Here is a 12,805-nt window from a genome sequence, read left to right as displayed (position 1 = left end):
TGCCTGTAGTCCCAGATATTTGGGAGGCTGAGGCTGAAGAATCGCTTGAATACAGGCAGTGGAGGTTGCAGTGAGCTAAGATCGTGCCACTGCCCTCCAGCCTGGGTGACAGAGCGAGACTCTGTCTCAAAAAAAAAAAAAAAAAAAAAAAAAAAGGAAAAAGAAAAAAAAGGAAAAAAAAAGAATTCATGAGTCCATACTGATACTGAAGAAAAAAGTTCAAAAAAGGATAGGGAAGAAGAGAAAGATCTTTTTTCTTTTTTTTCAGGCCAGATGGGTAAGATGCCGACATCATAACAAGGTTCGAGGGTGGCACATTTCACACATGTGCGTGAACACCCAGTCTTCATGCTCATGAACTACAAAAGGATTGAAAAAGCTCTTCTTTATAGGAGAAATACAACTAATAAATGTAAGATAAATGACAAAAATAGAAAAGCATTATTTTATAACCACCATAGCTAACTGATTCAAGTAAAAATCATCAATGAATGCTGAAACGATCAGGTGAAAACAGATTGAGAAATAGAATATTTACACCCTCCCAAAATGTTGTTGAAATGGGAAAAGTTTCCTTATGCTTCTCACAGGGCATGCAGTGGAGGTGTGGCTCGCTTCCTCCGTGCCTCACTGCTGGAACTTCTAGGGGAGCATGCAGATGGGCAGGTTGTGGGGCTCCAACCCCACGGCAGTGGCTAACAGTGAATGTTTACAGCTCCTGAAGCCCCAGGGGGAGTGTGTTACAGGATGCTCTTTTAGTTTGCCATCTATAGGCGACTTTTGTTAGCCTAATTAGACCCCCTTCCTCATCACAAGGAGAGAGGGATCTCTGTATCCTGGGGTTTCTTGCCTTGGTGTACCAGAAGAATCGGATCACACGTGAGCTTGAAGAATGAGTGCAAGGTTTTATTGAGTGGAAGTAGCTCTCAGCAGATGGGGGAGTCAGAAGGGAGAAGGTTTTCCCCTGGAGTCAAGCTGTTCAGTGGCCTGGGTTCTCCTCCAACCACCCTGACCAAACTCCATGTTATTCCACCAGTTGATGGCCTGCTGGTGTGCCAGCGTCTGCCGTGTGCTCTTCCACTGGCGTGCTCCCCTCCACGTCCTCTCAACGTCCAGTCACTTTGTGTCTTCTTTTGCCGATGTGTTCCTTTCGAAGTCCAGCCACTTGTGTGCCTGTCTGTTAGGGTCTCGGGGTTTTTATAGGCACAGGATGGGGGTGTGGCAGGCCAGGGTGGTCTTGGGAAATGCAATATTTAGGCAGGAAAACAGATATGCCGGTCCTCACCTAGGTCTGTGGACACAGGGACCATAGGGACCACGCCTTTCCCTTCCCAGCACTTCCCTGCCTCCCTTCCATATAATTACTTCACAGATTGCCTTTTAATTCTAAGGCTAAAAGAAACTCTTATGATGGAGAAGTCTGATAGAAACCACCTCAACTCAGTGATCAAACCTCACATTAACAATAATGGGACAAGCTGGCATTATGCGCCCTCTGATGTGGTGCACTAAGAAGAACACGACACCACTTCTGTTGTATTCCTGCCAAAAATGGGAACGGTCACAAATCCAAATTGAGGGACATTCTGGGTGAAAACAAAACAAAACAAACAAACAAACAAAAACTAACCTGAGCTCTTCAAAATGTCAATATCACAAGAACCACTTCACCCCCAAAAAACAGCTTGGAAATATTCTAGATCAAAGAAGGCTAAAGAGACTTGACAACAGTGTGATGTTTGGTTCTTTTTTTTTTTTTTTTTTTTCACTGATGCCTCAAATTCTTAGTTCAAGGGAACCTCCTGCCTCAGCCTTCTGAGTAGCTAGGACCACAGGTGTGCATCACCACATACAGCTAATTTTTACAATTTTTGTAGAGACGAGTTTTTGTCATGTTGACCAGGCTGGTCTCAAACTTTTGGGCTCAAGCGATCCTCCCACCTTAGCCTCCCAAAGTGCTGGGATTACAGGCATGAGCCACCATGCCTGGCCAATCCTTAATTACATTCTGGATTTTAAAATGCTATGAAGTATATTATTGGAACAACTGTGAATATTTGATTATGGATGTAAACTTGATATTATATCAATGTCAAATTTTCCAAGTATGATTATTATACTGTGGTTATGTAGGCATATGCCTTTGTTTTTAAGAGATACATGAAGTATTTAGGGGTGAAGTGTCATATCCACAGCTACAACTATCAAATAGCTCATCGATAGATAGATATCGACATACACACAAATAAAGCAAATGTGAAAAATATCAACAATTGATAAATGTAGATAAAGGGTATATAGGTTTTTATTATGTTATTCTTGCAATGTTTCTGAAGGTTTGAAATATTTCAGAATAAAAGTTGACAAAAAACAAAAGCACAAACAAAAACAATTTTCCAGAGATCAAAAAATACAAAATAGAATACATAAAATAATAATAATGATTATGAAACAGGAGCCTGCAATAAGAAATCCATTGGAAAGAAAGAAAAAAGTTGGATAAAGAATAGAAAATACAGTAAAATCAACAAAAGTTGTTTCTTTGAAAATATCAACAAACTTGACAATCCTTCAGTTACGACGACCAAAAAAATAAAAAAATAAATAAAATAGAGGACTCAAATTACTAAAATTAGAAACAAAAGAAGAAAGTGTATTATTACTGACCTTACAGAAATTAAAAGAATTATATGTGCCAGGCACAGTGCCTCACACCTTTAATCCCAGCACTTTGGGAGGCCGAGGCAGGAAGATCGCCTGAGGCCAGGAGTTTGAGACCAGTGTGGGCAACATAGCGAGACCCTGTCTCTACAAAATATTAAAAAGTTAGCCAAGTGTAGTGGTGAGTGCCTGTAGTTCCAGCTATTTGGGAGGTTGAGGCAGGAGGATCACTTGGGCCCAGGAAGTCAAGGCTGCAGAGTGAGCCGTGATGGTGCCACTACACTCCAGCCTGGATGACTGAGAGAGACTGTCTCAAAACAAAAGAAAGCCAAAAAAAAAAAAAAAAAAAAAAAAAAACCAAACTGGAACTAAAATCGCAGAGAACAAAAACATTAGAGTTGGGGGTGGGGTGGGAGAAATTGCCTTGTTTGGGAGAAGGATGGAGATAGTGATTACATTCAGAGTGTATGATATAAATAGAATGCATGACTTCTAAAACGACTGGGGTGGCAGGGAGAAGACATGAATAAAGAATAAAGCTGAGCACAGTGGCTTGCACCTGTAATCCCAGAACTTTGGCAGGTGAGTGGGGTGGATCACTTGAGGTCAGTTGTTCCAGACCAGCCTGGCCAACAAGGCAAAAGCCCATCTCTACAAAAATATAATAATTAGCTGGGGATGGTGGTGCACGCCTGTAATCCCAGCTACTTGGGAGGCTGAGGCAGGAGGATCATTTGAGTCTGGGAGGTGGAGGCTGCAGTGAGCTAAAATCGTGCCACTGCACTCCAGCCTGGGCAACTGAGCAAGGCCTCATCTCAAACAACAACAACAACAACAACAAAAACAAACCAAAAAAAAAACACCAAAAGATAAAGTCAGAAGGTCGAGTCAAACAGACAAACAAAACTGCAGAATGATATAGACTAATGGTACCACTAGTGTACATTAAATATAAAATCATGAAACAAAACCAAGTCAGAACAGTGGTTGACTCAGGAGAAAGAAGGCAATAGGACTGCAGACAGTGGACAATATTAAGTATTTTATCTGCAATATTCAATTCTTTTACTTCCCAAAAGAGAAACAAAGTAAAAACAACAACAGCAACAAAACAAAACAAAAAAACTTCCCATGGACCAAGTCTGGAAAAAAAAAAAAAAAAAACAGAGAGACAAAGTAAATATAAACTCTTAATAATTGTGAATTCTGGGTAGTGGGAGCATGAGTTTTATATTATATTTGTACATTGCTTTTTAAGAAATGTCTAGGCCAGGTGTGGTGGCTCACGCCTATAAACCCAGCACTTTGGGAGGCTGAGGGGGGCAGATTGCCTGAGGTCAGGAATTCATGACCAGCCTGGTCAACATGGTGAAATGCTGTCTCTACTAAAATATAAAAATTAGCCGGGCGTGGTATTGGGCACCTGTAATCCCACCTACTAGGGGACTGAGGCAGGAGAACCGCTTCAACCCGGGAGGCAGAGGTTGCAGTGAGCGGAGATCAAGCAACGGCATGCTAGCCTGGGCAACAGAGCGAGACTTCAATTAAAAAAAAAAAAATCTGAAAGCCTTAAAAATATATGGGGAAGTGTGCTGATTAGATTTACAGCCCACATTTATTAATTTCATATGTAATCTTGGCCTAATCATATAACTTTTTTTAAAGATTATAAAAAAGCTGAAGATAGGCCGGACACGGTGGCTCACGCCTGTAATCCCAGCACTTTGGGAGGCCGAGGCAGGCAGATCACGAGGTCAGGAGATTGAGACAATCCTGGCTAACACGGTGAAACCCTGTCTCTACTAAAAGTACAAAAAATTAGCTGGGCGTGGTGGCAGGTGCCTGTAGTCCCAGCTACTTGGGAGGCTGAGGCAGGAGAATGGTGTGAACCTAGGAGGTGGAGCTTGCAGTGAGCGGAGATCACACCACTGCACTCCAGCCTGGGTGACAGAGTGAGACTCCGTCACTGAAAAAAAAAAAACAAACAAAAAAAACCACAACAAAGCCCAAAAAACAAAAAAGCTAAAGATAATTCATCGTACTTGTGTAAAAATGGGAATGTCAAGATGGAAAGGTGGAGAAAGAATCTAACATTTACTGAACACCTACTATCTGTCTGATGTTGTGCTAGGTTTGTTACATGTGTTATGTAATTTAATTTCATTCTTACAATAATCCTGTGACTTAGATAATGCTAGCCCTGAATTGCAGATGTAGAAACTGAGATGAGGTAAATTCAGTCATACTGGGGGATACGTAACACTGGGGATACATGAAGAATTTTCAGGAATCCGTGGGCACAGTCAGTTGTGAAGAAATCAATTTCTAGACCCTCAACTTTTAAAAAATGATCTGCCTGAGAAAGCTGTGTCTGAGGCAGGTGGATTCTCCTTTTCCAACTCCTTTTTCTCAACAGCCCTTCTCCCATTTTACAAAAGAAAGACAGTCCCTTTCTCCATCACTAATCTGACTTTGATGTATTGCCCCAGGGGATATAAACCTCCCTGTGCCAAACAAAGGGAGAAGCCAAAATAAGGGTGTTGTTGTGGAAAAATGAGTGACCCTGAACGCTGCATAACAAGACCTTTTGCAACACGGTGGTTTCCAATTCTTTGTCTTCAAAAAAATTTCTGAAGGATCTAATGGAATTGTCAACCAATAAATCATTAAAATTAATTTTTGGCAATAGATTCATGATGGGATGGGATTTCGGTTATGTAACTCAGAAGAAATACAAACGTTTGTATAGTAACACTGTGAGAAACGTCCTTCTACTTAATTATGTAAACAAAGCTTCTTAGCCTTAATATTTTCAAAACATGTAAACAGTCAAAATAAAACTTATACAGAGCCCTGTCTCATTCTAACCATAAGCAATATTTATCCACAAATGGCATGAACTAATTGAAAAAGACTTCATCCATCTCTAAGAACTCCATTTCCAAAAAGTTTACATTGTGCATTTAAACCATTTTTCAAATCTTGTTACATATTTAAGTTATTTTGATTAATTGTGTACTAAAGATAACTCTACGCAGAAAACTTTTTTATATTCCACCCCCTAGAAAACATTTTTTAAACACGTAGAACTTTATGGTGAAAGAATTTTTAAAATGTAATTTATGTACATATTTGCATTGCAGAGATGTATATAGAGTGATGAAAAACAGACTTACACGTGTAAAATATATTACATTAGTACAAAATTCTGTGAAAGAAGTGAAGGAGATATGACTTAAAGGAGAAAAAAGGAGCAATGTAAAATTTCCAACAGTTAATGAAGTTAATCATGTATAATATTTAGATGGCTAATGGTGGGTATGAAACAACTACTCTATTTAAATCTAATTGAATAGAATAAAAAAGTGATGTAATCGTTTTAGAATGTCAATATATACTATATGCCCAAAATAACTTCGTTTTGTAACTATTTAAACATGGGATGAAAAAGTTTAGATACCAGCTTATAACGTGAATGGTAAGGTAAGTAAAATGTCTCACTCACTACTGTGTACCTAGTGGCACCAAGCACAGGGCCTTTCTCATATTAGACAACCACATAAATTATTTCTAAATTGAATGGTGTGGGGGCACACAGGTTTTCAAAATTATTTTAGGAAGCACGTGAGCAAAAATGTTTGAACACACCTGAGTTTATAACTTATCACACCACCAACCGAGGCCAAGCTTAGACTTGAACCCATGTTTGCAAGATTCCAAGGCTCATGGTGCTTAGACTATACCTGAGGGAGATAAAGGATGTTATGAATGTTGGTCTTAATTATTAACTCCATTCTGTTTAGAAATAATGTATTTGGTTGTCTAATATGAATAAGGCCCTAGCTTGGTGCCACTAGGTTACTAGGTTGGTGCAAAAGTAATTGCGGTTTTAACACACAGTAGTGAGTAAGCATTTTACTTACTCTCAAGAAGTTGAAAACCTTACATGAGAGATAAGCTGCCTTCATAAAATCTTTAATATAAGATTAAACGTAATAAGGGCAAGAGACAATTATGATACGTGCTACAGAAAAAGAGAGAGAAGTGAGGCGTGGTGGTGCATGCCTCTGGTCCCAGCTATTCAGGAGGCTGAGGTGGGAGGATCACTTGAGCCTGGGAGGCTGAGGTTGTAATGAGCCAAGATCGTGCCACCGAACACCAAATGGGTGACAGAGTGAGACCCCGTCTCAAAAAGAAAAAAAAGAAAAGAAAAGAAAAGAAAAAGAAAAAGAGAGAGAGACTGAAGGGTTTGAGCAGGTTCCAACATCAGATAGACAGATATCTGTAAAACAGGTAAAATTTGGACTGTGGTAGAAATGGGTGAAAGAAGGTAGAGAGAATTCATTCACCCATCCATCTATTCACCCAAGAACCATTAATCAAAGACATAGCAACTAAATGTAATAAATGGGTCTTTAAAATTTGTGGCTGGCACAATGAGATGTCTCCTCATGCCAGTTAGAATGGCTATTATCAAAAGGACAAAAATAACAAATTCTGGGAAGGATGCAGAGAAAACTGAACTATTGTAGATGGTTGGTGGGAATGTAAATTAGTGCAACTATTATGGAAAACAGTATAGAAGTTCCTCAAAAAGCTAAAAATAGAACTATCCTATAATCCAGAAATCCCACTACTGGGTATATATCCAAAGGAAACGAAATCAATATGTCAAAGAGAAATGTGCACTCCCAAGTTTTATTGTAGCACTATTCACAACAGCCACAATATAGAGTCAACCTGTGTCCATCAACAGATGAATGGATAAGGAAAATGTGATACACACACACACACACACACACACACAAATGGAGCACTATTCAGCCACAAAAAAAGAATGAAACCCTGTCATTCACAGCAACATCATGAGCTTGGAGGACATTATGTCAAGTGAAATAAGCCAGGAACAGAAAGACAAACACTCCATATTCTGACTCATATGTGGAAGTTAAAAACGTTAATCTCATGTAAGTACAGAGTAGAATAGTGGTTACTAGAGGCTGGGAAGGGTAAGGGGATAGGTAGTAGTGAGAAGACAGTTAATGCAAACAATGTTACAGCTAGATGGGAGAAATAAGTCCTGGTGTTGTATGGCACTGTAGGGTGACTATCGTTAACAATTATTGTATATTTTCAAAAAGCTAGAAGAGCCCATCTGAATGTTCCCAACACAAAGAAATGATCAGGCTGGGCGCAGTAGTTCACACCTGTAATCCCAGCACTTTGAGAGGCCAAGGTGGGCAGATCACCTGAGGTCGGGAGTTCAAGACCAACCTGGCCAACATGGAGAAACTCCACGTCTGCTGAAAATACAAAATAATTAGCCAGACCTGGTGGTATGTGCCTGTAATCCCAGTTACTCGGCAGGCTGAGGCAAGATAATCGCTTGAATCCAGGAGGCAGAGGTTGCAGTGAGCTGAGATTGCGCCACTGCACTCCAGCCTGGGCACTGCGTCTCAAACACACACACACACAAAGATCAGTGTTTGAAGTGATGGGTATGCTAATTATCCTGATTTGATCATTACACATTGTATACATATATTGAAATATCACACTGTACCCCATAAAGATGCACAATGATTATGTGTCAATTAAAAATAATAGTAAAAAAAGATTATTTCTTGACATGGAAAGATGCTTATCATTAAACAGATTACCAGGTCACCAAAATAGAAATTGTTTATATCAGGGGTCAACAATACTGGTTCTTCACAGAACAAAACCAGTATTTTCGACTTCGTGGGCCATATGATCTCTGTCACAACTACTCTGTTGTACTATTGTACTGAGGAAGTAACCACAGATAATATGTAAACAAATGAATGTACTTGTGTTCCAATAACACTTTATTTCTCGACACTGAGATGTGAATTTCATATGAATTTTATATGTCACAAAAAATATCCTGCTTGAAATAAATGAACTGTAAAAACAACGTTTGGGAGACATCTGGAGAATTCAGAATCCTGACTGGGTATTTTTTGGTATTAAGAAATTTTCACTAACTGTTCCTAGGTGTGATGATGATATTGTTCTTATGTTATAAAAAGGAGAAAAGCATCTTTATCTTTTAGCCACATATACTGAAGTATTTCTGGATGGAATGATATGATGTTTTGCATTTGATTTTAAATAATCCGGTGTATGTGTGTTGGAGGGAATTGGTAGGATAACTACAATTAAAACAAAATAGATCATGTGTTGATAATTTCTGAAGTTGGGTGTTGGGTCCATAGAAGTTCATTACATTATTTTCTCTATTATGTATATGTTTATATTTTACCATAATGAGTTTTCAACATGGCGAAACCCCATCTCTACTAAAAATACAAAAAATTAGCCAGGAGTGGTGGTGGGCTCCGGTAATCTCAGCTACTCGGGAGGCTGAGGCAGGAGAATCACTTAAACCCTGTGGGCAGAGCTTGCAGTGAGCAGGGATCACACCACTTTACTCCAGCCTGGGCAAAAGAGTGAAACTCCATCTTAAAAACAACAACAACAACAACAAAACAACACTATTATAATTTAATGCTTACCATGTTCCAAGAAACTGGAAGTATAAACAAGGAAAATAAATTGCGTGCCCTCAAGGAGCTTATGATCTTCTGGGGAAAATAGACACATGAAATGACCAGGTATGTCATGATTACCTGCTGTGCTATCGGCATGAACCAAATGCCACGGGAGAACTGGATTCTGCCTGAGTTGATCAGGAACGGCTTGAAAGGGACAGTGAGGTTTCACTATTTCAGAAATAGAATTTCTAGGGCTTGATGACCTATGGGATGTGAAAAAGACTGAGTCAAAAGTAATAGAAGCTTTTACTTTGGCCACGTGGGTGGGTGGTGTGCCATTAAGGGAGACAGGTAATGGTGTTGGGGGGGGGGGGAGGGGGGAAATAGATCGGGGGGGGGGCAGGCCGGGGAGAGTTCAGCCTTGGACCTACAGGAAGTTGTTGAAACTTTGCTAGGCAGAAGGTTACTTAGTTACTGCAGTAACTAAGGTTTCAAGAGGGGAATGCACAGGATGTTTTTGGAGATCCTTCTAGATCCCAGACTAACAGCCTACTTGGGGAGAGGCAGGAGGTAAGGTTGGCTGGAGAAGTAGGTGTGTTCTCTGAGAGTTGTTTTGGGCTCCACCTTTGACAGGACACGGGATGATCATGAAATGGAGCCACTGCTTCCCTGTGGGTTCCATTGACAAAGTCAGATGAGCACCACTTTGAGGGAAAAATCACTTACCTGAAAGAAGCAGCCACTTTGGATGACTGTAATAAAAGTGATGAACACTCTACTTTCATTGTTTTGGAAGCAGAGTATACAGGTTTGGATTGTGGGCTCTGGAACTATGCTGCTTGGTTTTAAATCCTGGTTCCAAAGTTGCTTAAGTCTCAGTTTCCTCATCATCTGTAAAGTATCTCATATAAGAGTAAATAAAATGATGTATGCAAACTGTCCATTACATAATACATTTTCGATAACTTAGAATTATTAGTTCTAATGGTACTTTTTGAAGAGAATGTAAAGGACTTGATTACTTTGTGTGATGATAAATGCTTCATATTTCCTTCCAAGGGTGCTTTAAATTCTATTGAAATTGAAGGCCGTTTTCCTCGCACCCTATTCCTTACTAAACAGAAATCCAAACGATCAGATTTGAGATCACACTACCCGCTTTTAGTCTATTTAATTTCTTTTTACTTCTTCTTCTTCTTTTTTTTTTTTTTTTTTTTTGAGGCGGAGTCTCGCTCTGTCGCCCGGACTGAAGTGCAGTGGCCCGATCTCAGCTCACTGCAAGCTCCGCCTCCTGGGTTTATGCCATTCTCCTGCCTCAGCCTCCCGAGTAGCTGGGACTACAGGCGCCCGCCACCTCGCCCGGCTAGTTTTTGTATTTTTAGTAGAGACAGGGTTTCACCGTGTTAGCCAGGATGGTCTCGATCTCCTGACCTCGTGATCCGCCCGTCTCGGCGTCCCAAAGTGCTGGGATTACAGGCTTGAGCCACCGCGCCCGGCCCTTTTTACTTCTTAACACTGAAAACATTACCAAAATGTAGCACACAAGTTCACAATTTGGGCAACCCCTTTCTTTTTATTCGTTTTGCTTGTTCTGCAACACAAACTACAGTCCCTGACATGCTTTCATTGGAACGATGTGTTTCCATGACCCACATAATTTGAGTCTGTCTCAAGGAGATGCAGTGTTAAGAGGCAGACTGGGCTGGGCTTGGGTGCAGACTAAGCTGGGGCAATGTCGGAGGCAGGACATGCCTTGTACCTAGTAAGAGCATCACCAATGTCTGCACAAGGGAGGAAGGGAGGAAAGAAGTGGAGGTGGCAGGAATGAAGGAAGCAAGAAGGTAGGAATGGAGCAGAGATGGGGGGAGCGACAAGGGGGAAAAACAAGAAGGAAGAATAAATAAAGGAAGAGGGAGAAAGGAAGGAGTCTTGAGAAGAATGAATCACAACTAACACTGATTGAATGCCAAAGAATAGCCTGAAGTTTCCCTGAAAGAGGGTCCTCTGTCCCGAGCCTTCCATCATGGGTGCCTCTTGGCTGTTTCTTCTGGGCTGGGCACAGGGCTGGTATGGGGTGGGGAGTTGTCTGTGGCCAAGCTAATTGTTCAGTGCCTTTCCATGATGGAGTGGGGGCAGATTGGCTTCCTCTTCTCCTAGGCAGTGTAGCGGGACTTCTCTTGCCATCTAGGAGGACCAAACTTCAGTGCTTCTGAGGGCTTAGAAGGGGAAAAGAGAAAGCCCAGGCCCCTGGTGCCAGGGGCAGAGAAGGGGACTTTATAAGGGCTTACGCTGCTGGTTCTCTGGTAAGGGAGACCACTAGCCAGTTTGTGCGACATGGGGCAAATAGGAATCATGAGGATCTATTTGCTGGATCTATGTATACCACACCACCCCTACACCCGCTCTTGCCATCATCATCTACCTCCATGGTCTTCTGTACAGGGAAGAATGACTTTCAGCAGATCGAAGGCCAATTCTTCCCATGAATCCAGCCCTTATTCCATCTCACCTAGGCAGGGGGCTTTACTCCTTTAGTAAACCCTCCTGTCATGCCTCACCAACCCCTCTACTGATTATCCCTAAACTGTTGACCAACAGGCTCTCATCTCTCAAATCACAAAGAGAGAAGAGAATCTTTTCTTGTCCCTACTCGCTCCTCCAGTTCTGCTCCATTGTTCTTCCCCTTTACATTGGAAAGTCTCAAAACAGTTGTCTACCCTATGCTGTCTCTACTTCAACTCCAATTCCCTCTGCAATCCTGTTCCATCAAATCCTTCCACTTCCCTCCACTAGCACCACCCGAATCTAAACCACCATCAGCTTTGATAGAAACTATTGAGAAAGCCTCCTAACTAATGTCCCTATTTCAATTTTTAATGTGTTCTGAACTATTCTCCACATAGTAGTCAAGGTGGTCTTTTAAAAATGTAAATCAGATCTGGAATACTACTCAGCAATAAAAAAGAGCAAGCTATGGAAACACCCAACAACTTGGATGAATCTCAAGGAACTCAAAACCGAGTGAGAAAAGTCAATCTCAAAATGAATATTGTATGATTCATTTACAAAACATTCTCGAAATATCAAACTTACAGAAATGGAGGACGGATTAGTGGTTGCCAATGGTGAACGACTTGGGGAACTGAGGAGATGGTTATTGCTATTTTATAATTATAGTACAACAGGTAAGGTCGTTGCAATGATGAAACTGTTTTATGCATTGACCACGGTAATGGAAAGAGGCCGCACATGATAAAATTGTATAGACCTAAACACACACATACCAGACACGCACGCACATACACACACACACACACAAGAAGTAAAACTGGAGAAATCAAAATAAGATTGGTACATTGTACTAATGTCAACATTCTAGTTATAGTGTAGTTTTGCATTGGGGGAAATAGGGCAAGGGGGACACCAGATCTCTCTGTATGATTTCTTACAAATGCATGTGAATCTACAATCATCCCAAAAGACAAAAGCTCAGTTAAAAGAAATGTAAGTCAGACCATGTCACGCCTTGGGGTTAAGCCATTCATTCAATGCCCTCCCATTGATTCTAGAATGAAGTGGCCTGCCCATGGACTGCACCTGCCCATGGACAAGCATGCAATCCACGA

At 40.9% G+C, this 12,805-nt stretch overlaps 1 non-coding gene across 1 annotated transcript; it reads right to left on the bottom strand.

Annotated features, from left to right (window-relative positions):
- Positions 1–267: 267 nt before the first annotated feature.
- Positions 268–371, bottom strand: LOC111531624. The gene has a single exon (XR_002728337.1). It is a non-coding gene; the product is annotated as a small nucleolar RNA U13 (small nucleolar RNA).
- Positions 372–12,805: the final 12,434 nt, after the last annotated feature.

This window comes from Piliocolobus tephrosceles, chromosome 12 (genome assembly GCF_002776525.5).
Source record: "Piliocolobus tephrosceles isolate RC106 chromosome 12, ASM277652v3, whole genome shotgun sequence".
Classification (NCBI taxonomy): Eukaryota; Metazoa; Chordata; class Mammalia; order Primates; family Cercopithecidae; genus Piliocolobus; species Piliocolobus tephrosceles.
Note: the sequence above shows the minus strand (reverse complement) of the source record. Positions and strands in the feature narration are given on the sequence as shown.